The sequence below is a fragment of the Bubalus bubalis genome, chromosome 11, assembly GCF_019923935.1.
Source record: "Bubalus bubalis isolate 160015118507 breed Murrah chromosome 11, NDDB_SH_1, whole genome shotgun sequence".
Lineage (NCBI taxonomy): Eukaryota > Metazoa > Chordata > Mammalia > Artiodactyla > Bovidae > Bubalus > Bubalus bubalis.
Genome location: NC_059167.1, coordinates 32,256,100 through 32,283,884, shown reverse-complemented (window position 1 = coordinate 32,283,884; position 27,785 = coordinate 32,256,100). Strand labels below are relative to the sequence as shown.

At 40.2% G+C, this 27,785-nt stretch overlaps 1 protein-coding gene across 30 annotated transcripts in view; it reads left to right on the top strand.

Annotated features, from left to right (window-relative positions):
- Nucleotides 1–27,785, top strand: part of LOC112587813 (potassium channel subfamily K member 16) — a 377,120-nt gene that overhangs the window by 149,674 nt on the left and 199,661 nt on the right. For 9 of the 30 annotated variants that reach the window (XR_006639711.1, XR_006639706.1, XR_006639694.1 and 6 more), the window contains 2 exons: nucleotides 2,173–2,260; nucleotides 2,865–2,967. The exons of 2 other annotated variants lie outside the window; for them this stretch is intronic. The gene's annotated coding sequence lies outside the window, so the exon portion shown is untranslated. Of the gene's footprint in view, nucleotides 1–2,172; nucleotides 2,261–2,864; nucleotides 2,968–3,635; nucleotides 4,304–9,627; nucleotides 10,366–13,899; nucleotides 14,083–18,789; nucleotides 20,711–27,785 lie in introns of those variants that run through there. 19 more of the 30 variants (XR_006639714.1, XR_006639713.1, XR_006639704.1 and 16 more) reach the window with 11 other exon arrangements.

The window sequence follows — 27,785 nt, the reverse complement described above, 5'->3', positions numbered from 1 at the left end:
AGGGTACTGTTCAAATGACTCAACAACTAGTGTAGCTCAAGCATGGATGGGTCAAGATGGGTCAAAGTGGACGCCTGTTTTAATGCTGCAGCAGAGTACTGGACTAGGTTGACTCCTTCATTATTGGATGGTGGGAGGATCCAGGGAGAGGGCCCAGGGGAGTGGGGGTGCTGGGAATATGGGAGTACAGTGGAAAGCTTGGGGGAGCAGCTACTTACCAAGAAATATGTCAGTATTTCAATATTTTGACAACTGGTATGACTGTGGGCTTCCCTGGTGCCTTAATCAGTAAAGAATCTGCCTGCAGTACAGGAGATCTGGGTTCGATCCCTGGATTGGAAAGATCCCCTCCTCCAGGGGCAACCCACTCCAATATTCTTGCCTGGAGAATCCCCATGGACAGAGGAGCCTGGTGGGCTACAGTCCATGGGGTCACACAGAGTCAGACATGACTGAGTGCTGACTTAGTTAAGCACAGCACATGAGTGCATCAGCTGGACTTCAGTCCTACAAGTTCTTCTATAGTCTTGGAAACTGCATCTGTCAAGTTACAGTTGACCTTCCAGCCAGGACTGGCACTAAGGGCTGTATTTTGTTTATCTCACCACAATACTCTTTGTCCTATTAAGATGGACACAAACTTTTACAAACATTTGAACCAAATAGACTTACTGTTGCAGAAGGAGAAGCTACTGGGAAAGAACGGGTTGGGGAGGGGTGGGAAGCTTTGGCTATCAATCACTCATCCCAGCAGAGATTTCAGCAGAAACTTAATAAGCCAGTCTCCGTAGTGATAGCAGAGCTCTTAGGCACAGTTCATACTAAATCAGAGTGTAGATGGAGGCCAGCTGCTTTTGATAAATGACTTGACATGGCTGAGTGTTCTACAAAAAGAAACCTTCAGTACTGCAAATGTGCACGGGTGATGTCATGAGTCCTTCAAATGGATGAAGGCTAATGGATCAGAAGTGAGCCTGATGCCAAAAGAATGGCTTCACTGAGAGAGAACTCAGGTTTGAAGTTACACAAGGCATCCTGCAGAATTTCTCTTCCTCAATGCCTTGGTTCAGTGCACTGTGTCAGCTTCAACTAGAAAACACTTAATATTCTTAGGTGTTTTTAGCCTAATGGATTTGATACACAAGTATTTCCTCAATCTAAGCTTTCCAAGGTGGATAATTGCTCTGGAGATTGTTAACATTATGATCAGAGATTAATGAGACTGGCTGGTAAATCCCAAACACTTGTTACCCTTGGCGAACTTTTGTGATCCCTACCAATAACTCATTGTGTATGACTGGATCTGGGTGGAAGATTTGACTTAGTGGGTTTGACATTTAACCTTTAAAATGAATGGCAAGATTTGCAGGTGCACTTGTTCCACAAGGTAGCTAATGAATGATGTATATAATTTTCAACGTAGATCTAAGCCTGGAGAGATTTGACAAATATAGTTTCTGCTGAAAAACAATGAATGTTCCTAGACATCTGTGCAGGCTCTAGTTCTTAGGTTTTGTTGTAGGAGAAAAGATTGTAAGAGATGATTCAACTGAGAGTTGTGGTCATCTACACATTTTTGGAGATAGATTATACTAACTCCTAACTGGCTTAATTTTCCTGGAGTCAGGGTAAGTTGAAATACGTAGTTTACAATAGTAGGTGAGTTAGCTAAGGGACTAAATATAGGTGAAAGAAGGATGAATCAGATCTTAATACAAATTGCCTGAATAGTTGTGCAAATTGTAAGTTGGATAAGATTTATTTAAAACAAACATAGCCCAACAGTTCACTGAAGTGCCTTCCTCAACCTATATCCAGAAACAGCATTTTTGCTTTTGGAAGATATGGTAAAATAGTAGCTTGGACTGGTGCCCAGACTGCTCCAAGATAAAGTAAAAGGAGAGTGTGTGTCTTGGACTGGAGCCATTTCCCTAGAAGATGCAAACCCAAGGCAGAGTCTTAGAAGAATCCTTTCTTATTATAATAGGGTCCCCTTCACATATGCTTTAGCAACCCTTGATTTCCAGGGGAAATGTGGATTCTAAACTCTTCACCCTGAATAAAGTTGCTGCTCTAGGGCATGCATGCTATGTGACTTCTTAGATTTTCATGACTGCTTTCTTTCTGTCTTGGTTGCTACTGCACCCTCACCTGCTTGCCCTGTCATTTTAGACTTGAATGAAATGTTACAGATGGGAGATCTGGAATCCTGAGGGAGACTCCTGAAGGGCTGGATTATGCAACCAAGAAGTGAATGGGGGTAAGCTTCCCCTGGGGATGAGCCTTAAATAGAGAGAAATGGAGTTGAAAGAGGGGCTGGAAAGATAAATTCTGATTCCATTCCATCTTCTAAGAACTGCTCTGGGGAACAGTTACTCCTTACAGCCCTTCTGGAGAAATCCCATGTGCCGTGTGAACATGGCTGCCAAGGGACCTGCTGGATCTCTTCCTGGGTCATAGCTGTGGGAGAGGGGGATGGCGAACTGCATTATACTGCAGTGCTTTGTTCCTTGAAACTCATTTTCTTCTTTCCCTTACTGTCCTGGGCTTCCATCTCCCAAAGAAAGTGTTAGCACTTTCAATGTGTTACGAGGCTCTGCCTTCTAGGATATCATGGCTTTAGATACTAGGCTGATCATTAAACATTTTACCAGCTCATTAACAGATTTGCCTAATCAATATGTGACATTATCCTTCCTAAGGTCAGACTGAAAACTGATTTAAGTCTTTTTAATATTCATAGTTTCAATTTGTGCAGTAACAGTCAATACCAGCCCTTCTCAACCGTAGTTCAACAGAATTAACCCTTAATTCCTAAGGCACCTATAGTATGTAATGAATTAATTTCTCTTCTATGCATCTAGAGTGTACCATCCTTGGAAGTAAGCAGTTACTTAAATCACTTCCTGCAGGAATTAATTCTCTTGAAGAATCCTGGTTGTGAAGGGCTGATCTTCACATTCTCAGGTATTTTCCTGAAATGGCTTTTATTCATGTTGTTACTAGACAAGATAAAAATGTATTCAATTCATTTATGTTTTTCAATTTTAGTCCTGTTGACAACTAACAAAGGAAGTGAATTACTTGATTCATATTTATTTAATAAATACTTAAATATCTCCTAAGAGCCAGGTTCTAGGAAAGCAAGGAAGAGCAAGGCTTGTTCTCTGTTTCCCAGAGCTTAGTTTACTGGGAATATAATATAGATAAATATCACACTGTGTGCATAACAGAAATACATAGAACGTGACTTGAGAACAGAGGAGCTTAGATAATATTCTCTTTTCACATTGTATTTTGCTCTACTTTTGTACCATTCATAGCATTTATAACTTGTTGTGTCCTAGGGAACATAACTAAAATAAGCCATCTGTAAGAAAACTATGATGAAATCTTCTTAACCATTTATATGACATTATTTTTTTTTTCTGGGTACTCAAAAAAAAAAAAAAAAAAAAAGCTGAGTTCTACACGGTATCAAAAGGAAAAGAGGCTGAAATGTACCAAATCATCCAGTCTGGAGTCTAACAGCTAGGTTACTCACAATGAAATTTTTAGTGCAGTATGTTATTTTTTTCTGATACTTCTCATTAAACAAAGGTAGACTATCAAAAGTTCTCTGCATTGTTTTTCAGAGCCTGACTTTCAAAATAAAGTGATTATGCCAGTCACAAACACTGGGAGATCAGAAGTTTGGTGCCAAAATTGAGAGTGTCTGTCATTTGTATCTTTGGCCAAAGAAGTGGGTCTTCAAAATTTTTTGCTAAGATCCATTTAAAATCTGCTTGCATAGTCATATCTGTACAAATTACTTTGCTGGTTCTAAGGTAGAAGAAATTTATCACTGAAATTTGCAATTTTAGAAAATACTTGAAAGCATTTAAAATTATATAAATAGCTCTGGCCAAACAACTTGAGGAGAGGTGGTCCAGTGTGTGGCTTTGAGCTATGTTAATTTATATGCCTCTAAGGAAGGGTGGAGTTCATTGCAAAAACAGTGCTGTTCAAGAAAAATAAAGACTCATGTCTGATGTATAATTTTTCAGATAACAGAATTATAAATCTCTGGCATTTATAAATTAAAGTTGTACTGCAAAGGTAAGGAGGATGAATATTCTTATTTTGAGTAATGATGAAAATTAAGAGAAGAAAATAGGGACAGGCTTTTTGGTACTGAAATACAATTTCATTCTCAGATCTTAACAAAATTAAGATTCTCTCATGGGACAGTCAGTGTGGGAACTGACTGTAGGTAATAAGGCATACCTGGCCCTGGGGATGGGTAGTGGGGAATGTATCAAAAGTCTTTTTGAAATCTGGCAGAAGTCCTATTTTTTTTTTTTTTTAATGCCCTAGAAGGAAGGATAGGAATTGCAACACATTAGTCACAATAAATAGACCTTGTCCCTAAACACCCACGAACTTCCCTCCTTATTTTTCATTGTGCCCATTGTTGAGCTTCATCTCTGTCCGTGAATGCAAATGTTTCACATTCTGGACCTAACTGGGGGCCACAGTTGGAAAGATCATCTATCCTAATCAAATCCTTATTAAACATACAAATCTTCTTAGTAGTCACTTTTTTCTCTTAGACAAATATAGGAGAGGATCCATTGTTCACTTCTAGAAACAATTCCATGAGAAAGATAAGTAACAGAAAATCATTTCAGTGGTGATTTTCTGGAATTTTGGAATTATCCCAAATTTTGCTGATTGGCTTCCCTGGTGGCTCAGACAGCAAAGAATCTGCCTGCAATGCGGGAGACAGGGAAGATCTCCTGGAGAAGAAGATGGCTATCTACTCCAGTATTCTTGCCTGGAGAAGCCATGGACAGCGGAATCTGATGGGCTACAGCTCATGGGGTCACGAAGAGTCAGACACAACTAAGTGACTAAGTATGCATTTAATATCAAGGAAAAATGAGTTCTGGATTCTCCTTCCACCAAATGAAGTCTTCTTGTTTATCAATCTCTCGTCCGATTTTGGACACAGGGACACAGAGAGTACATACATACAGGCAGTTTTTGTTTGACTGTTCTCTTCTCAGTAGCAACTCATTCTCCAGCCAGCAATCCAGGAGAAAGTCATTTGGAGTTATCCGGGTGAAAAAGTCAGAGCTTTTTCTGTGAGGAATCAAAGCTTCTGTTCTTCGGGCTGCATGGTTAGCCTCTCTAGTTAGTCTTCCCCTTAAATCAATGAAAAAGTTCACAGAATGAAATGCTTAGTGCTCTCTTGGTCATGAGCCAGGGATGGCTGTGCCTGCAAGCAAAACAAATTCTCAACAAGAATTTGTAAACAAGGATCAACTGACTAATGCCTGGTACAAAATGATGTCTGACATCTGTATTTCTGGTGGAAATTTGTGCAAAGGAGCAAAATTATTTTTTTCTTCTTGTTAACACTCTTTTCCCTTAGATGACTGTTGTGTTCCCTGGATGGGTATCATTAATTTGGAATTTGGGTCTGAAATGGTGTTAGGCTGCTTTTGCCAAATAATTCTTTTCCCCTTGTTAGTTTTATCCTCTTTTGTTTGTTCCTGTTTGAGACCTTTTAGAAACTTTATTTTTGTTCAGAAAGAGACATGATACCACAAAGACCTACTAATTGTTTTCTTTAACATGTGGCTTATTATCCCTGAAAAGCCTTACAGCACCTCTAGGTCCCCATGGGAAGTTAAGAACAAATGGCAGGAGACCAGGTACTCAGGAAGAAAACTTTTGGCTAAGCAATATTGACTCATTGATGTTTAATAATAATACTACCAATTGCCTTTTAATGAACATATACCATGCAATAGGCACTGTCAAAATGCTTTAAAAAACAATTTAAATTATATCAAGCCCTTAGTATGTACCAGGTACTATTATGGTACCAGAACTGGTAGCTCAAAACAATAGAAATTATTCTCTCATAGTTTTGGAGGTTAGTAGTCTGCAACAAGGAGTCAGCAGGCCCACCTTCTTTCTGAGGACTCTACGATCGAATCTATTCCATGGCTTTCTTTTAGTTTCTGGTGTTCCTAGTATTCCTTGCAGCTCCTTGACTCCAATCTCTGCTTCAATTGTCACAGGGCCATCTCCCCTCGGTGTGTCTCTTTCTTCCTAGGGTGTTCTCCTCTCTGCACATGTCTCTGCCCCTCTAAGCAGAACATTAATCATATAGGATTAACCCTGGTGGCTAAGATTGTAAAAAACCTTCCTGTAATGCAGGAGACCTGAGTTTGATCCCTGGCTTGGGAAGATCCCCTGCAAAAGGGAATGGCAACCCACTCCAGTAATCTTGCCTGGAGAATCCCAAGGAGAGAAGAGCTTGGCGGGCCACAGTCCATGGGGTCTCAAAGAATCAGACACAAATTAGCTACTAATACATTTACTTTCATTAATATATAGGAGGAATCTCTAATGACAACCTAATGTTGTTGTTGTTCAGTCACTAAGTCGTGTCTGACTCTTTGTGACCCCTTGGACTGCAGCATGCCAGGCTTCCCTATTCCTCACTATTTCCCAGAGTTTGCTCAAATTTATGTTCATTGAGTTGGTAATGCCATCCAACCATCTCATCCTTTGCCATTCCCTTCTCCTTCTGCCCTCAAACCTTCCTAGCATCAGGATCTTTTCCACAGAATCTACTCTTCACATCAGTTGGCCAAAATATTGGAGCTTCAGCATCAGTCCTTCCAATGAATATTCAGAGTTGATTTCCTTTAGGATTGACTGGTTTGCAGTGCAAGGGACTCTCAAGAGTCTTCTCTAGCACCAGAGTTTGAAAGCATCAATTCTTCAGCACTCAGCCTTCTGTATGGTCCAACTCTCACATCCATACATGACTACTGGAAAAGCTGTAGCTTTGATTATCCAGACGTTTGTCTGCAAAGTGTTTTCTATGCTTTTTAATACACTGTCTAGGTTTGTCACAGTTTTCCTTCCAAGGGGCAAGCCTCTTTTAATTTCAGCTTGGTTCTCAGATGGGCTGACTCAAAAAGAGAGTGCAAGGGAAAAATGGACCTCAGCTTCTCTACAGTGCATATAGAGGTCCTCTTGAAAGGTAGTGCTGAAAGAATATGTCCCAGTGGGAAGAACTTGCCTGGAATAGAGCAGTCATGGTGGTAAGGATGGAGGCTATGCATGGGCTCCAAACTGGGGACTCATGCTTAGTAGACCTAGCTACTGCCTCAGCATATGCCCAACTGCCAGAAACAGACACTGTCTCTTGAAGAAATCAAGCAGTCTCTTGGTAGCAAGTTGACTACACTGGACCCTTTTCACTCTGAAGGCATAGGATTTAAATAAATAAACAAATATCCATATTTAAACCAGGTTCAAGTTTATCTTATGTGCCTTCAGGGATTCAGCTAGCACATGCTCTTGAGATTTCTTTGAGATACTTGAAGCAACACATGGCCAAGCAGGAGTAAGAACATGGAAAGTGTCTCCTTCTTGACTTGCATATGTGCCCTCAGGATTTGTTGTTCTCCCAAGTGGATACAATTATCTGTCTGATACTTTTAATCTTGGGTTGAGATGTTTATAAAGAAATATCATGGACCAAAAGTTGTGTTTAAATTAACAATCAAACTCTGGGGTTAGGAAGGATGGTGTGATGTGGAAGGCATGCAGAGTCCCCTGAATGTGAGCACTGCTAATTGGTCTACTTGTTACCTTAAGCCTTGATCAACTCTTGAGCTTACATCCCTATATTAAAAAGATTCTTGAGATCCAGAATAGGACAATGGAAATGATTAAAAATAGAGAAATGAGGTTAAAAAAAGAAAAGTTAAAGTTAGAGCTGTTTTAGCATGCCCATCTTTACCTGTAGAAGCTAACTGTAGATGGTAGGAGAGAGGAGGGGCTTTACATAATTTAAGAATTATAGCTTAGGCTGTGCTGAATGAGAGTGATTATAGATACTGGCAGTCATTGTTCAACTAAAGGTGAAAATGAAGAAGGAAGGGCAGAAAGACCTCTTTCAGAAGAAAGAGATCTTCCAAAATTTGTACTCTTCTCCATGGCAAAGCTGCAGGAGCAAATAGGGAACTGTGGGAAAGGTGGATTCCAGGAGGAAACTCGGGACTGGAGAAAACAGGACACAGCAGAGTCTGAGCTGTGAAGCCAGTCTCTTGGGACTCTCCGTATTCAGTTTTCTGAACAGGGATCCTGATCTTTAAACTCAAAAGTCTGGACGTGAACTAGCAAAGGAGTGTGAAATAAAGGCTTGAGCATGAGGTCAGGGAAGATGTGGTATATGAAATATGGTTTCCTAGGGAGAACTTCAATTTGTTGGTTTTTGTGACTTAAAAATAGACAAAAAAGCTACTGGTCTTTTTTTAAAAAGTGATCAGGATCATTCATAATTTGTTTTAAATTAGACTTTCCAGCCTTTACCACTCCATGCCATTGTCTTCTGATGATAATGACCTACGCATCATCTGCCCACTGTTTTCCCCTCATCATGCAGAGTCACTCCCTCTGTCAGGAGTACCTTTCTCTCCCAGTCCTTGTGGATGCCATCTCCTCACCTTTCAGAGAACCAGATGAACTATTTTTTTTTCCCATGCAGTGCTCCATGTTTTCCACACCCAGAGAGTTGGCTGATCCTCCTTTGTATCTACCTCTGTTATATCTTTGATAGTATGGCATTAGCTTGATTTGTTGTATCTCTGTTCCTTCACTAGATTGTGAGTTCATGAGGCCAGGGACTGTCTTATTTTCATTCTGGGTCAAATATTTGGCATATAGCAAGTGACACAATAACTGCTTCTTGAAAGTACATTTAGAATTGAGTAACTCTGAAGGAGGCTTACCAGGTGTCCTTCAACTTAAATCACCAAATAAGAAAAGCATTTTTACAAGCATAGTAGAAGCATGAGTTTGCACAGGGAAGATGTTTATTAAGAATGTGTAAAATAAATATTATGTAACAGTACAGAAAATATCTTCCTGGGAATCTAAGACCAAGATAAAGAAACCTATTTATCTCTGCTAACAGAGATATAGTCTGGCATTCATTTTCTTTTCTGTGATTCTGTGATTTAGGATCACAAACTCCACACAGTGAACAACTGATAAACTAGACCGGAATATAGTTAATGAGAAGAAGCATTTTCTTTATCTTGCCTTCTTTCCATCGTGTTACTCAGTTAACTATTTCCAAGATCAAGTGTTGGTCATAGTCAAGGAAAATGGACAAAAATGGGTTGTATGTTTTGATGGGGGAATTCTTTAGTTTTTTTAAATCCCATATATATGGTTAAGCAATAATATTTGTGTTAGCTCATTTATGTCAAGATTTTCATAGAATCAAATCTTGGTCATTTAGACTACTAAGTTAAACTACTATATAAGTGAAATACTGTAGAATATGAAAGCAAATTCAGTCATCACTTTTTGAGCATCATGAAAGGAAACAAAATACAACAAAATATTAAATGGAGAAATCCAGTTATCATGTTTTAATAAATATATTAAATAAGTATATTATACTTGCTTTTAAAGAGCCTAAATCTTTTTACATGTAAATAACCACTATAAAAAGTAGTTAAAAATGTAGTGCTCACAGGAGGATTAATGTGTTCTCCTTTAATTTTAGTAATATATTTACTTGTATACACTATGTATTAACTTTAACAGCTTCTTTTGTCCTAGATGTTCAAGATATCAACTTCAGCTCAATTCTTGTCTAGTTATTAAGAACATCAACAAAAAAAGAAGGCTATCTGAATGGATTTTTAATAGCGCTTGTGTTTATTCTGACTCAACCGTGTGCAGTTCCTCTACTATTGACTCGTATCAAGGAAACAGCGAGCGTGTTGAATTATTTGGAACGTTCAGAGAAGAATTTGACCAGCAGGCTGTCGTACAATGTAAACAGCATGAGGGCCTGTTGGCTTCATGGAGGGGATATCTGGTTTCTCAACAGGTTCTGGAGGTGGAGAACAGAAGGAGCTGAAGGGCTTTGGCCTGCGGTGCAAGCAGATAATGGCACTTCAGCTGCTTCTCTACAAAGGCAGGAGGTCTGACTTAGCAATTTGGTGAGAGAGTTCTCATTTCTTAATATCTATATCATTAGTTGACAGATGGCTCTCTGTCTGAAATCTTATTTTGAGAAGCTACCTCCTGCTAGATAATCTCCTTAAACTGTAAATCACTAGTGGAATGAATTTCAATTCCTTAAGTTCTGGATGAATATACTAAAAGTTATCCCCTGCTGCAATTTGCGGAGCACATTGTTGTAATATTTATTGGGCATTTACTATGTCTCAAACCTTTGGCTAGGAACTAGGTTATGACAGAAATTAAGAAAGACACTGTCCTTATCTTTCAATGACAGTCAATAAATTAGGTTGTGGGTACAAATACTCTACTTTTCAAGAAGATTGTGACTGAAGTTCTGTCTTTGTTCTTCATCTTTTTAGGTGAAAAAAGAGGCATTTTATAGGTTGTAAGAACTTTTTTTTCCTATAAAAATTGTAGTCACTTTTTTCTCTATCAGAAGTGTAGTCAACCTCCCTCGTTAGCTGTTTCAGACTATAGCTTCTCAACTTGGGAATAGTCACAAGGGAGGTCAGAGAGAACTTCCCTTGGAGTTTTGAAGGCCAGTTATTACAGATGTGTCTAATAAACCACAGCCGCGACTTAGCAGCAGCAGCAGCAGCAGCTTCTCAGTCCAGCCTCTTGGCCTTTACTGCTAATGATGGGAGGATCTCTTTTATGTTGTTTTTTGCCACTTGTCAATGATATTGGGAATAGGAAGTTCTGCCTAAAAATTCAATCTGGCTCAAGATAGATGAGCATGGCATGGGCAGAGCATCCCAGAGGTGTCCTGGGGTTCCTTGAGATACTATGTAATAGATGAGGTATGTGCTAAACCCTGCTTCCTCTCCCCTTTGGAAAGCCAGATCTAGGGCCTGGGGCAGCCTCTTACCATAAACGGCCCCAGTCCATTTATCCTATGGTACCATATGAGCTTATCATATCATGAGTTTATTATATACCATGATCAAAGTTGGGAAGGACTGTCTTAGGTTATGACTCAGGGGCAAGGAATTCTGCTGTTAGGAAAGGCTTCAGGACATGTGCCAACGTCCAGCCTAGTCAGGCTCCCAGGAGTTGTTAGGAATAGGGAGATGATGAAAAGGGAAACTAAAATCACTGTGCATAAGAACATAAAGTAATCTTTCTGTTGTGGGCAGGCAACAGCTTGGCAGATTGTTTGTTTGAAGAAAATATTTTTCTTTATTCATATTGATTTGGACTGTACTGCTTTGGAGAATTATTTTTGTTCTTTGGATGTGTATGTCTGCATCATGCATGTTTTGTCTGGAAGTTATGTATACATTCTAAAAGACAAAAGGAAGAATCTGGAGACCTGTTACCTTCAGATCACTCTGTAGAGAGATCTCCATGGGGGACTGTATTTAAAATACCAAATCCCAATCTGGATTATTAGCCAAAGCACATTTTTGATAAATAATCCCAGGATTGGAAAGGTATTGCCAGGAACTGTGGAGGCCCACAAATGTCCTTGGTGGGGTATCAGATTGGTACTAGAGAGGAAACAGAGATTCACTCTGGGAAGGATTGAAGAAGTAGTTCTCTCTCCAAGGGGTAAGGGAAAGATGGGCTTTAATACAGGGGATTGAAATGTGGAAATGGGTTATATCCTGAGGAGAGTCCCTAAGAAGGGTTTACCTTGGTAAATTTCCTTAAACACTGAACAGTGCTGCTTAACATAAGTGTTACTTTTATTCCTGCATTGCAGTATCCTCTATCTGGCCCCATACTCACAGCAGTCTAATGCATCCATACCACCTGGTGTGTTAGGTAAGGAACTAAGGAAAGGTTCTTGTCCTGACCCTCTCTCTCCAGGCCAGCCTGGTGGAGGCAGTCTCATGTCAAATATGGTTCTCCTTATTCCCAGCCCGCAGGGGTTCCCAGGAGCGGCACAAATGGAGGCCCAAGGTAGCCTGGAAATCAATGAAAGAAAGTAATGAATAGACGGGGATATGAATCAAATCTCCCTTCTCCCTCGGTGTATTATAGGAAGGTCAGTCTAGAAAGAGGGAGGGGGTGACAGGAGGTAGATAGCAGCTTGCTTACTCAAGCTTTGTGCACACACATCTTTCCAGGGCCCATTCTGAAGGATACCAGCTATCTTCATGTCCTGAGTTGATGTTGTATGTGAGTGTGAGGCAGGAGGTGTCAGCCTTTCTCAGCCAGATATATGGAATGCTGAGAACACTTAAAATAGAAAATTTTATATCCTGCCATTATATTTCAGGAAAAAGTAATGTGATGGTTAGTTTTACCAATTGGCTAGGCTATGGTGTCCAGTTGTTTGGTCAAACATAACTCTGGATGTTCATAGAGGGATGAAATACCCTCTGTGAGGGTATTTTTTATGATATGGTGAACATTTATGATGAGTTGACTTTGAGTAAAACGTTATTCTCCATAATGTGGGTAGGTCTCATCTAATCAATTGATTTTGCTCTAAGACTACACCATAGGCACCGTACAAATCCCCTGCCTGCCAGACTGCCCTGCAGATTTCATACCCAAGCCTGAAATGTCAACACTTAGCTGAATTTCCAGCCTGCTGTCCTGTCTGTCTTACAGAAAGACTTGAGACTTTCCAGCTCTCACAATTTCCTGAGCCAGTTTCTTAAATCCACCCCCCCTCAATCTTTCTCTGTATATGCATGCATGCTCAGATGCTCAGTTGTGTCTGACTCTTTGCTTCCCCATGGACTGTAGCCCACCAGTCTTCTCTGTCAATGGGATCTTCCTGGAAAGACTACTGGAGTGGGTTACCATTTCCTCCTCTAGGGGATTTTCACAACCCAGGGATGAAACCAGTGTCTGCTGTGTCTCCTGAATTGGCAGGCAGATTCTTTACCTGAGCCACCTGGGAAGACCCTCTCTGTATAGAGGTATACTCTATCTATATCTCTCTATATATATCTATCCATCCCTGTAACTATGTATATCTATATCAGTGCCTTTAACTATAGCTCTATCTATCTTTCCGTCTATTTATCCTATTGATTCTGTTTCTCTGGAGAACCCTGACTAAACCAGGAAATCTAAAAGGGAATGAAATCGTAGTGTGTTGCAATGGAAATAACTCAACATCCTAATAGATTCAGCATATTTTGCTGAATTCCACCTAGAATTTGTAAGAACATGCTGCCAAAACCTTTTGTCTGCTTAAGAAAGCATATAGAACTCTGTCCTCCGTCCAGGGCTTCTGGTTAAACATCTCCTGAAAGCATTGTCTACTTGTCTCCATCTCCTAGATGCCTATTCATGGGCTAGAAAAAGGCAGTGCTCAGACCCTTATGTCATCCCGTGTTGTCTTTGTCCCATTAGCAGCCGCGTGTGGCGGTCTGTGGTGAGTAATTGGATGATCGCTCAGGGAAGTGCACGTGCTAATGGTGCGTGGCAGCTTTACAAACACTGTCTGTTTGAGTTAGACCTGAATTGTCCTCTGATTTAAAGATTCTTCTGTGACAATCAGAGCCTTGGGGATGATGTTGGCCAGAAAGAATGTGCATGGCCATCACTGAGCCAATTTTATAATTCATCTTTTAATAATCTGTAACTGAAGAGCTGAGTGAAATTCATCAAACCCTGCCTTGTTTCTCACTGGGGAGCTTTCTGTGTTTTGTTACAGAGCCAAAGCTGTACGCAGCTGTTGGAGCTGTCACCGGTATTCTGGTTCACCCAAATATTGATAATAATTACTTTGGCTCCACATGGAAAGCATTTATTCCAATATCTGTAATGGAAAGACTGTTATTATTGATATTACAGCTTTACAGTGAGTCTATCAGAATGTGGATATGACATTCATAAACTATATTTGGTAAAAGCTGTATGTTTCTCCTACTTTGTACACAGGACCCTGGGCTGTATTGTTGATCATCTGTTCTTCATAAATATAAGGAGAAGTTCTTACCAGATAATAATAAATAAACCTGTAGAAATGTCCAAATGGTGGCAGGCTACAGCCATCCTCAATGTCCCACAACAGCCTGTTAGGATAAGCAAAATCAAATAGCCAAGGCTTTGAGTCTGAGGAGGGTAAGTAGCATCATGAATTTTCCTCACCCTGTCATTATTCCTCTCTTGGCTTTCCTTGGTTACAGTCACAAGCTGGTCACATCACATTTATGCACCTTTGTGTAGAGAGCTTTGGAGTGGAGCCTGGGACCGGTCCAACTGGGAATGACCAGCTTATCATCACAGGAATGAAAAGCTGCTTTGACCCTTGTCAGCCACATCCCCGGGAAGCCGTGTGCTTGCCCAAACCCACGGCTTTATGTTTCCTTCTTACATGTTCCCTTTTCTGTTCTCCTTGCCTTTCTTACTTGCTTGCCCTGGGAGGTCTTCTGTCTCTTGTATCAAACTCTTTGTTCTTCATGATGTGGGACATGTTAGTTGCTCTGATCAAGATGATTTTCTTTTGACATTAGTGTCTGACCACCTCTAAGAGAATGACTAGGTTCCAAGCCTTGACTAGGTGGGCTCTGAGTAGCAAGGAACTCAGGAGCAACTTAGCCACATGCTTAACAGATGGGGTGACTTGATGACCACCTTTTTCCAGAGGACTAAGGAGATCTTAATGAGAAAGCTCTTGGGGTAGGTAGGATTTTATGTCAAAGACTTAGTTGTAAGAGAGCAGGAGGGAGACTGAGTCCAGCTCTGGAGCTAGAATGAGTCTCGAATCACAGCCCAACTTCTGTAGCACTTCTGGGCTTAGAGGAGAGAGACTGCTGCTGCTGCTGCTAAGTCGCTTCAGTCATGTCTGACTCTGTGCGACCCCATAGTTGGCAACTCACCAGGCTCCTCTGTCCCTGGGATTCTCCAGGCAAGAATTCTGGAGTGGGTTGCCATTTCCTTCTCCAATATATGCATGCATACTAAGTCACTTCAGTCATGTCTGACTCTGTCTGACCCCATAGAGGGCAGCCCACTAGGCTTCTCTGTCCACAGGATTCTCTAGGTAAGAATACTGGAGTGGGTTTCCATTTCCTTCTCTGAGGAGAGAGACAGCTGTAAGTAAAAACCATGCCATGACAGTCTGTGACACATTGGAGCTCAGTGATCTATGGCACAGGGACCAATATAACAAAGTATAACACAAAGGAAGGTAGCCTCTAGTCCTCCACAGGAGGGCTGCAGGGCCTGGGGCAGCTGTGAGCAGTAGCAGTCCCCAGGCTGCCTGGTGTGCCAGGCAGGCAGCGTGGGTGCTATAGGAACCAGCACACATGAGCTCCTAGAAATACATGGGTGGGGAGCAGTCCTCAGGCAGCTGGAGGTTTCTTATTAGCACACAGGACTGGAGTCAGCAAAACTGGAAGATGCATGCTAATGTGTTGGACCATAGTTGGACCATAGTTGTCCAACAGTATGGTGATCTCTGTGGGGGGAGTCTGAGTTCATTAGACTGTTCTTGAGTGACTGGACAATATACCTTGGGCCTTCCCTTCACTTGTGTCAGGTGTTCCATCTTGGGTGGTCAAATCCTTATGCCATGTATCCTGAGTCCTTTGCCAGAAAGGCTGAGCTAAATTCCTTAAGAGAGGCTTCTGGATTTCCTAAGTGAACCCTGCATCTTGATCTTGGCTAAAAGCAAGAATAAGAATAATTTCTGTCTTAAAATTTTATAAATAAATTTATAAAATTTAATAAAAATTTCTGTCTAAAATTTGACCAGATTTCCAATAGCCTATTGACTAATAAAGACATTTGTTTCCAAGAAAGAGCTTTTGTGACTTAAGTGTATTTACTGCAAAGAAAAACTGGAGAAAGTTTAGGGGATGCATTGAATAATAGCTTTAAGACAGAAAAACACTGGGTAAAAAAGAAAGTGATGAAAAGAGTGTTGTGCTTGGCCAAGTCAGCCATTTAATGACAAACCTCCTCTTGTTTAAACTGGGAACTGTCTATTTTGGCTGATTAAAGTAGTCTCTAAGAATATTCTTAATTTCTGAAGGCTTTGTTATAAGAAAGCCAAAATAATCAGAGTTTATTGATCCATTTCAGAGCACTTCTGTTTTCCGATGGACTGCCTTGAGGTTCAGAAAGATGCATGGTGTAATTTCATAGGAATCCCTTATAATGCAGTATGGAATTATGCTCACATGCTCTGAAGTGTTTCTAAACAGCTCTGGCCACATCTTGGATATTCATTGTCTGAGAATGTATAATTTATGAAATTGTAATGAGATGGTAGAATTTTGCTGTAAAGGATTCTCAGGGAGTTGATCTACATTCGCTTGTAGTGTCAGTTCTTTTCTAGGATAGCTGCTGCTGTACCTGCCCCTCCAAAACCACCATTTTCAGAGCTTTTAAAGTGGGAGCTCTTCCAACTTGGGTGGTGGTCTGTCATACTGTGAAGACGTTGTTGACCCATGGAACTTTTTCCTATTCTTTGATCTCATGAGATTGGGGTCTGCCTTCTGTTCTATTTTTGTTCTCAGCTGGCTGTCAGTTCCTTGCTAAATTTCCAAGTGATTATTAAGGGCTTAGCTTAAGGCGGTGGGTACTGACCTACCCCTCAAAAATACTAGGTGAGGAACTCCCCTGGAAGTCCAGTGGTTAAGAGTCCATGTTCCCAATGCAGGGGGTGTGGGTTTGACTCATGCATGCTGCGTCGTGCGACCTAGAAAAAAGGAAGTTAGGTGAAATTTGGTGCATCTCTAGTAGGTGAGCATATTTCTGAAATTTTAAATCATAGTCTTTAAGAATCTTTTTTAAAAAAAACTTAAAAACCAAGGACTTAAGGAACTGTCTTTATTGACGTATCTTGGGAACTCTAGGCAATATGACTGATATTTGAGAGGGCCTGGGAATATTGAACAGCACCCCCTTTTTCGAGGTTAGCAGTTAATTCAGGTCCATGATGCCCTCATGGACCCAGGTTTCCTCTAGTTTTCTGCATTTTCATGCTCTGTATGTGGCCTTCCTCCTTGTGATGTAAATCATTACGCCACCTATAGCATCATGTCTGGGTTCTGATAGTGGCTTGACAGCAATCCAGTCCTTGAACCAGTTTTCAGTTTTTCTGTCACCCTGTGAGGTTGGGCAAGCTGTGGTGTCTTTATCTGCTATTGACCAGCTCTCGAACAACAACCTTTAAATTCCACTATTCACAAGACTGGCTTTGCTTGTGTGTTCTTCCAGGAGCTAACAATTTTTTCTCAGTCCTTTATATGAATCAGTGTTTTGGCCTTCTTGACTCATGTTTTGCTTCTAGGTGTACTTGAGCTGTTCCAATCCAGAGAAGTCGGATTGATGCAAATGAATATATGATAAATTGAATACTGTTTTAAGATTTAAGAGTAGCAAATTTGTAAAGATTTTTTTTTTTTGGCAAAGCCTTTGTATGATAAAAAACAAACAGATAATTCATTTACTTGGGGAACCCAAGTTTTTCATGTATTAACCCCACCTTAAAATGGGGAGATCTTCTATAGTACAGTCTGCTCTGAACCAGAACTTTTATCTGGAAAGTCATTTGGGGCATCAAATTTACTGCCCTCTCCCATGCTGCTGCTCCTTCTGAATACAATCATCTTTTTCTACTTGGACATTGATTAAAGAACTCAGAGGAGCATGACCATAGATTTGATCTGTGAAGAATATATACCCTGTTCAAAAAGGGAACTCTTGGAAAATTAGAATTACTAGATTTTATTTTTTTGATGGAAAGCATAAAAATGCCTGTAATTGGAAAAAATAGGTTCCTGGTGGCAATGTAATTTTAATATTTCATGTATCTTTATGGAAGGCATGAAAATTTGAAAATAAAAGTATCATAATCTTCAGTATTTTCCTTAATTTTAAAGTCAATTTTTAAAAAAATAGACATTTGCTTTTCTGGATTACATTTGTATATATAAATCTTTACAGTTTCCTGTTCCATTTTTCTTTTGTTACTATGGTTCATCCCAGAGAGCATTTGAAGGCACCCACCTTCAGATGGACTGACTGAGGCAAGGATGGGGTCAGGATAGGGAGGAGAGTGAGGAGCTGGGATGCACAGCCCATCCTATGCTGGAGGTCATGGCTAGAAGGTGGATGGGGGATGTAGAGTGGGAGGAACCTCAAGGTAGTAAGTACCCCAGGGAGGGGGACCATTGTGCTAAGAAAATTGAGAAAGGCTTAGAAGAGCCAAATTAAAGAAAATAAAAAGGGGCAAAAAGATGAGAGAGTACTGTGAAGTATAAAGGAAAGAAGGAGTGGATGTTATAGGGCAGAGGGTGGGGATGGAGAGTCAGAGAGAGCTTCCAGGAACTTCCCTCATGGTCCAGTGGCTAAGACTCTGTCCTTCCAATGCAGGGAGCCTGGGTTCGATCCCTGGCCAGGGAACTAGATCCCATATGCTGCAACTAAGTTTTCTTGTGCCGCAACTAAAAGATTCCACATGCCACAACTAAGACCGGGTGCATTCAAATAAATTAAATAGTAAATTTTTTTTTTAAAAAAAGAGCCCCCACTTACTCTGCCATGGTCACTTCTAGTTCATCGTCAGAGCAGGTGGGGTGAGATATAGTGGGGCACAGAAATAGACTTAGGGTGAGAAAGAAACACAGAGAATGAGTGAAGGATGTATAACGTATATGAAAACAAATGTCAGGTGTGAAGTGATGAGCTGGCCCTCTGTGGCATTAAGAGTAGCAAGTGATCAATAGAAGACTGGAAAGAGAGGGTTGGCTTCAAAGGGCAAGGAAGTAGTTTTCTAGAGTGTTCTGCTTTCTTTTTTCTCTCTCTTTCTTCTACTAGGAACAGGGATGAGAGGGCTATGAGGAGACCCTCCTGCAGGGGACAGGTGAGGCTGATGTAGGACAGCCCTGCTGGTGGCAGAGACAGTCTCCCAGAGAGATCCTGTGGGGACCAAAAGATTATAACTCTACTATTCCTGCCTTTGTGACATCGGACAAGTGGTCTAACTTCTCTGAGCCTCAACTTTTTCATCTGTAAAACAGAGATGAGAATGTCTACCTCCTGGGGTTACTTCCATAAATGAGATATTGTGCAATATGCTTGAGTTGGCCCATGAGTGTTTGGAGTTAGTTATTGCTCTGTTGGGATACCCAGGAGAGCCACTGAGGGGCACATGGCTCCTTGGGGACTGGAGAGGCCTGGTCCCAGTTCCCTGGTATCTGAAGGCGATAGAACTTGAGAATGTCACTTGTCTCCAAGTGCCCTGCATTGTACTGATGCTCCTGCCCACCCTTCATAGTAAGCACCTCGGAGTGAGCCATGTGTCACTCACACTTGGCTAACCTGCTTACTTACTTTACAATCCAAGTGTGTGCAAAGTCATACAAAGTCTGTTGACTTCTAACTCCTAATTTTGACAGTAATACTCACATACAGTTGGCTCTCTGTATCTACAGGATTTGCATCATGGATTCAATCAACCATGGATCAAAAATATTTTTAAAATAATTCCAAAAAGTTCCAAAAAGCAAAACTTGAATCTGCTGCATACTGGCAACTGTTGATATAGCATTTACATTGTATTAAGTATGATAGGTAAACTAGAGATAATTTAAAGTATATAGAAGAATGTATGTAGGTTTTATGGAAATACTGCACCATTTTATATAAGGAATGGAGCATCTACAAATTTTTCTATCTGTGGAGATTTTAGAACCACTTCCCCACAGATAAAGAAGGATGACTATACTTTCTCTGAAATATTCTCCTTGATATTTTAGACCTTCTTGCTATGGAATCAATGATAAATAATGGTAAAATAAATAGTAATGGGATTGATATTTTGAGGCCCAGAAAATTTAAATACTACCTTTCAAATTCTCTGAGGCTGGCTTGACTATGTTTTCTTTTTTATTTTGGGCTTCTGGAGGCATTCCCATCATATCCCTATAGTAATTATTCTTTTTTACTTTAACATGTCTGCGATGAAGTTCTGTTGCTTAAAACTAAGGAACCTAAAACAATGAGTAGCTAGACATAATACCTCTGGACCGCAGTTTTCTCATCTGCAAAATGAGCAGTGTAAGCTAATCTATAAGATGCCTTTGATTTCTGTAATTTTAAGTGTGTGTGTGTGTGTGTGTGTGTGTGTGAATGTAGGAAGTGACAGCAGGGTCTGGGCCATCATGAGATTCTATCTGCTGCCAAATAAATGCTGAATGAACCACAAATGATAAATGGAATTAGAAACTGTAAATTTTGGACATTAAACACTCAGAGGAGGTTGCCAACTTGATATATGACATGGTTACATAAGCATTAGAAATACAGCTTTTAATAACTTTCATCAAGTCACTTTTGAACTTTGGGTGTTGGTGAGGCTAAGTGTGAATGTAGCAAAGAAGGGTTTCTAGAGTGTCATTTCAGGAAAATAAGGAAAAACAATAGAAAATTGGTAGGTATGATGTTCCAAAATGAGGCAGTTTCAGTACCATCTGATTGTCCTTGACCCCTGATCTGGGACAGCTCTTTTCAAATAATTTCTGAGAAATGAGTGGTGCCCTGTCTTGGAAGTGGGAGGGATGGGTGCACTGCAGCTGTCCCTTCAGAAGAGAACAAGCAGGTGCAATATGGCATTCTGGCCTCTTGATGATGATTTATGAGCTTTGGGCTTCAATTACCATGTGCTTGATGGAGATTTAATTTGTTATTGTTTTAGGAATGTAGTTCCAAATATTTGAAAAATAAAACTCAGCTCTACCTTAGTAATGGTTTATTTTTAACGGATCTTAGTGCTAATCACTTTTGATGGGTGACTTCTGTTACCTTATATCTGGGCTGAAAAAGCTGTTGCTGTCTCCGTTTTTTAACTGGAGTTAACTTTCATCCATTCTAAACTCAAGTTTGTTCCTTACCATACACATTAAAAAGCCATTAATTTACCAGTTATGCAAGGATGGACACAATAAAGGATAGAAATTGTATGGACCTAACAGAAGCAGAAGATATTAAGAAGAGGTGGGAAGAATATTCAGAAGAACTTTAGAAAAAAGATCTTCATGACCCAGATAACAACAATGATGTGATCACTCACCTAGAGCCAGACATCCTGGAATGTGAAGTCAAGTGGGCCTTAGGAAGCATCTCTATGAAAAAAGCTGGTGGAAGTGATGGAATTCCAATTGAGCTATTTCAAATCCTAAAAGATGATGCTGTTAAAATGTTGCACTCAATATGCCAGCAAATTTGGAAAATTCAGCAGTGACCACAGGACTGGAAAAGGTCAGTTTTCATTCCAATCCCAAAGAAAGGTAATGCCAAAGAATGCTCAAACTACTGCACAATTGCACTCATCTCACACGCTAGCAAAGAAATGCTCAAAATTCTCCAAGCCAGGCTTCAACAACACATGAACCGTGAACTTCCAGATGTTCAAGCTGGATTTAGAAAAGGCAGAGGAACCAGAGATCAAATTGCCAACATCCGCTGGATCATCAAAAAAGCAAGAGAGTTCCAGAAAAACATCTACTTCTACTTTATTGGCTACACCAAAGCCTTTGTGTGGGTCACAACAAACTGTGGTAAATTCTGAAAGAGATGGGAATACCAGACTACCTGATCTGCCTCCTGAGCAATCTGTATGCAGATCAAGAAGCAACAGTTAGAACTGGACATGGAACAACAGACTGGTTCCAAATCAGGAAAGGAGTACGTCAAGGCTGTATATTGTCACTCTGCTTATTTAACTTATATGCAGAGTACATCATGAGTAATGTTGGGTTGGATAAAGCACAAGCTGGAATCAAGATTGCCAGGAGAAATATCAATAACCTCAGATATGCAGATTATACCACCCTTATGGCAGAAAGTGAAGAAGAACTAAAGAGCCTCTCGATGGAAGTGAAAGAGGAGAATGAAAAAGTTGGTTTAAAGCTCAACATTCAGAAAATGAAGATCATGGCATCTGGTCCCATCACTTCATAGCAAATAGATGGGGAAACGATGGAAACAGTGAGAAACTTTATATTTTGGGGCTCCAAAATCACTGCAGATGGTGACTGCAGCCACGGAATTAAAAGATGCTTGCTCCTTGGAAGAAAAGTTATGACCAACCTAGACAGCATATTAAAAAGCAGAGACATTACTCTGCCAACAAAGGTCTGTCTAGTCAAAGCTATGGTTTTTCCAGTAGTCATGTATGGATGTGAGAGTTGGACTATAAAGAAAGCTGAGCACTGAAGAATTGATGCTTTTGAACTGCAGTGTTCAAGACTCTTGAGAATCCCCTGGACTGCAAAGAGATCCAACAGTTTCAGCTTCAGCTGAAGCTGAAACTCCAATACTTTGGCCTCCTGATGCGAAGAACTGACTCATTTGAAAAGACCCTGATGCTGGGAAAGATTGGAGGTGGGAGGAGAAAGGGATGACAGAGGATGAGATGGTTGGATGGCATCACCAACTTGATGGATATGAGTTTGAGTAAGCTCTGGGAGTTGGTGATGGACAGAGGAGCCTGGCATGCTGCAGTCCATGGGTTTGCAGAGTTGGACACGACTGAGCAACTGAATTGAACTGAACTGCACTCATTTACCAATAAGCTCTACTTGAGTTCAACCTATAGGGTATCACTGTCTGACTTATATGGGTAATACTCTCTTAACCCCCACACTGCCTTGTTAGTGGCCAAGAGCCCAGATTCTGCTGTTGGACTCAGTTCAGTTCAGTTCAGTCGCTCAGTCATGTCCGACTCTTTGCGACCCCATGAACTGCAGCGTGCCAGGCCTCCCCGTCCAGCACCATCTCCCGGAGTTCATTCAAGCGCACGTCCATGGAGTCGGTGATGCCATCCAGCCATCTCATCCTTTGTCGTCCCCTTTTCCTCCTGCCCCCAATCCCTCCCAGCATCAGAGTCTTTTCCAATGAGTCAACTCTTCGCATCAGGTGGCCAAAGTACTGGAGTTTCAGCTTTAGCATCATTCCTTCCAAAGAACACCCAGGACTGATCTCCCTTAGAATGGACTGGTTGGATCTCCTTGCAGTTCAAGGGACTCTCAAGAGTCTTCTCCAACACCACACTTCAAAAGCTGTTGGACTACCTGGGTTCAAATCCTAGCTCTGCCATATATTTATTTTAGTATCTCTGTACCTCAGGTTCCTCATTTATAATATGAGGATAATAATGTTGATTGAATGTGTAACTATATGCCAAGCCCTTAGAACAGTACCTGGTACCTGGCAAATGCTATGCAAGGGTTTATTATGACTATTCTTAATTGGAGACAGTGACTTCTCCATGCAGAGAATGGGCTTAAAACTCAAGTTTCCCCCTCACCCAACCTCACCCAAGCAAAATATTGCCTTGAGACACAGTAAGGTAAAATTTGTTTGATGCTTTTCCAAGAATGACTCCTGATGGCAAGGACTGGGAAATTTAATGATGAAAGGAGATTTCTGAAAAAGAACCATAGACCGTCTCTATCTCACAATCTTCCACTTCTAAGGAAGGAGCTGCAGGGCAGGTTGAGTGATCTGTTCTCTTCTTGCAATCTCCTGCTGCCATCCCTAGGGAGCCATGTAAGCCGGGGTTCCCCATGGAGACTCCCAGTAGGACTGTGACACTATGTTCCTTCCACAACAATGGTGCAATTGTAGAGGGGGTTGAAATAAGCCATCCTCTGACTTTTCACAGTGTGTCGGTAGAGAACAGAGTTTAAGAGAAGGAAATTACCCATCATTTTTCATTATCGTGGGTATCACTCACCCACTACAAAGAACACAATCGAGGCAGTTGTGAGGATGCAGAGCATCAGGCCCCAAACCAGCTGGCAGATCAGAAGGGGTGTTTTCTGGCTCAGCGAAGCTGACGTTAAGTAAATTGTTAGTGCTGACTCCTGCAGTGATGAGTAGAGCTTTTGGCAATAGGAACTCAGGGTGGGGAAATGAAGCTTGATATATAGGTTTCAGAATCATAAAGAGATTTCTCAAAGTGACTTTTTCTTTTCTAACAAGGATGACTTGAGAAGTTTGTATTTACATTGTCTTGTTGCATCTTGGGGCAACAGTTCTCCACGGGTCTCACATTTCTGTATGTCTTGTGAGCAGACATGCTGGTTGTCCTTTGTTCTGGACAGCCTTTCCAAGACTGTTGGTGATAAACCTGAAAGACAGTGCTTCCCACTGGAGCAAAGTGCAGGCTTGCTTCTTGTCCAGTATAATAATGATTGTGTCTGCCTCAGGAGAAAAGGGCAGGCACTCTCTCTACCTGTTATAAAAGATCCCTTCAGCTTAGGATTCCTCTCATGTAATTCAGTGTACTGTGTGCGGGTGTTGTCAGCCCCTCTTCACATGGCCTTAGAATTGGGAATCGGGGCTTGAGGAGCTGGCACGAATGCATGCTAGTTCTCTGGCGACTGCTCTTGCTGTGAGTCATTAGTTGTCCTTCATCTCTGATCCAGGAGTCCTGTGTCTTCCACCCACAGCCATGAAACTGTAGTCGGCTAACTTGTTAGCTCACAAGTAGAGTAAAATCTCCAATCCTTTATAATTTTTGACATGTATTCTTTCTGGCTTGTTGAGGTTGTGGAGCACATCTTAGAATGTCAACCATTCAAGCAACTGAATGTGATCCTCAATGGCGCACATTAACTGTGTGAGTCAATAATCTCTTTTTCCTGCCAGTTTTCTGGTCTTTGGGGGGAGCTTTTTAGTCTTGTTTAAAAGTTGGATATCTTTGCTAGGATTAAAATTTATTACTATAATTTGTACATTATCATGACTTTCTTGAAAAAAATCTATTTCCCCTCCCCAAGATCCACCCTGGCTTTACCCTTCTAACCTATCTAGTAAAGAATCCAAACTTTCTGAGAGTCTCTTCCTGGAATACAGTTATGTATTTGCTTAATTCCATAAATAGTAATTGAATGAGGCTTTGTACATCCGATCCAAAGTTTGTCTTAATCCAAATCTCATATGCTTCTGCTATATCATTCTACTTTTACATAATAAGAAGAGCAACCACAAATATTTATTGAAGAGTTACTCTGGCCAGGCACTGAAATAAGGGCTTCACATATATTCTCTTCCTTAATCTTTATAATAACTCCATGAGGTAGATTCTTTTATCATCACTTTAACACAGATGGAAAAAAAGAAGGCTTAGAAAGTTAATGTGTATAATATAACAGCTAGTAAATGGTGAAAACACAGTGGGAACCCAAGTCTGTCTTCTTCACCACCAGAACACACTGCCTCTCAGGGAGGTGCTGCCTAATTGGTCTCCAAATAACATAGTAAATAAATGAGGTTTTATTGGAATAAATTATGCCACCCACAAAATATTCATCTTAGGTTTTAAAGGTGACCTAAAGTTGATTGCAATGAAGTGAAGATTACATGGTCTTGATTCTCTATTGCAAAGAATCAAGAAGAATTGGTAATGCTCCCTGTTACATTTTTCAGATTTTTTTATTCTGGAATTTGATAATGTTTTAAAATCAGTCTGGAAGTGTTTGTCCTCACCAGTGATCAATTCTGAATAACTTACTCATCTCGGCTTGGTCAAATTTGGACTATCTTGCTTATATAGTGATGATAATGTAGTACACATAATTTAACCATAATATAACCAGGAATCTGTTTTCTATTCATTTATACCAGTGCCAGGTATTAATGACTATCAGATGGTCCACCAGCTAAGAATTATTTTTGTGTCTTTGTTTGCTTACTTGCACAAGCTTTATCTTGCACGGTATTCATTTCCTTTGTTGGATTTCTTAAGTTCTGTTCAGTAACTGATGCATCATTTGAGTTTTTTTTGTATGTCATAATATTTATGAGCCATTATTCCAGATAAAAAGAAAGAAAGCCTTATTGAGGCACTTGAGATACTTCATGGTATTAAAGCCACAGCAGAGTCAAAAAACAGAAAACAATAAAGTAGGTCAAGTGTGGGTCAAAGCTCAGCTCCTCCATTTACCATTGGAGTAATTTTGATAAGTTTATAAATCTTTAGAAGCCTCGGGGTTTTTTTGTTGTTGTTAAGTGTAATAATATTGTCTAACACATGGCGTTTTTGCAAAGATTAGAAATAATGTACTTAAGGTAAATGAACAAACTAGTTACTCAAGAAGTGATCATTGTTGTTTTTAAGGCAATTATTATTATTAATGTGTATCATTGCTAGGTGGCTAATATGTGCAAGATATTGTTCAAAACACTGTACATGGATTTTAATTCATTTTTTCTTAGTAACCCAGTGAGAAAGGTAATTATTGTTTCCCCAGATCACACAATACGTGTCAGTACTGGAATGTGAATTCATTTCCTTTTGACTCCATAGTCTATACTCCTGATAACTACAATAATAAGAAAATTTCATCTGTAATAAAATAGCCCAGTTACTGATATTTAACAAAACACCAAGGAATGTAATGCAATTATGGTGTTGTGTATGAAAATACGTGGACCCATCTACTCACTCTGTGTAAACCATATCTCTAATGTAAAAACTTCTCACCACCCACCTCTTAGATTACCTTGTACATGTTTACGAATGTAAATGAATTACAAGTTTAGTTAACTCATGTGATATTAAAATATTAGATTCTACTGTAAAGAGTGAGTTTGAGTGTATCCCAGTGTATGAGGAGAACGCTGTCAAGGGCTGCACTGGCCTTTCGTATATCAGTGGCAGTAGTAATGTGGTGGGGTGTATGTTTCTGTCCAGTGTATCTCTGTAGATACATTTAGATATGCAGCTGTAGAGTCTCACTAAATAATAATCATTAAATATTTCCTTTCTTTCCCAAGCAAATATGAATATTTCTCTCACTTTTTACCTTCATGAAACTTCAATTAAGATTCTCTGGGTACAAAAAAAAAATAGATATTTCATATCAAACATTTAATTCATACAATTTCAAGCTTTAAAAATGAATATATTTGGCCACAGGTCTTTGTTAATTTGAATTTGGGGCTTCAGGATCCCTCCCCACCATCTGAGGTGCCTGGCTTCCTCTGTGGCATAGTGACACTGTATTTCTATGGCAACTGTCTTAGCATTTTACAAGACTCACAAGAACCCATTCCTACATGTTAAAAGCACCAAACAACTGACATTTAATATTAATCCCATTATTACCTCCACTGTTTCCCCTCTATTCAAACATTTTCCTTTGATTAGTGCTTTACTAATTTCTGAAAATGTAATATTTTCTTGTTTCATTTTGTTTCCTTTGCTTAGAATGTCCTCTCTTTTCTTTTCTCCTATTGCAATTGCATCTACCTTTCCAGGGAGAGCCACAAAGTCAATTTTTCTGGAGACTAATCCCAGTATTAATCAAGCTGGAAGGTTTTCCTGCCTGTATAACATTAAAGTTTTCCTGATAATAAGGAATAAGGCATGTTACCTAAATATCTTCAGGTTGGTGAATCATTTGTGCATTTTGATTCTCCAGAAAGAAATTGTTACCTGCACAGCTTGATTACTGTATGGTGCCCAAGAGAGTCCTTCACAATCAATAGCAGGTATCTGATTTAGGTTTCTTGAAAGAATAAATAAACAAGTGATTTGTTTGAAAACATAAGAGACAGACATTGTCTGGTACGGCAGGAAAACGACAAAAGACTGGGCTGGAGACACAGCCCAGATGACATGGGAAAATAATTTAACCTTTCTGAATTCAGTTTCTTCATCTGTGAAAACATAAGTGATCCTGCTTCTGTCCTTGCCCTGTCTACTTATGGGATTGTTGTGAGAACCAAACAAAGAAATGTGTGCACACCGAAGTACACCATACATGCTGACCTAAGTGATTAGATGCCTGGACAGCTGGACA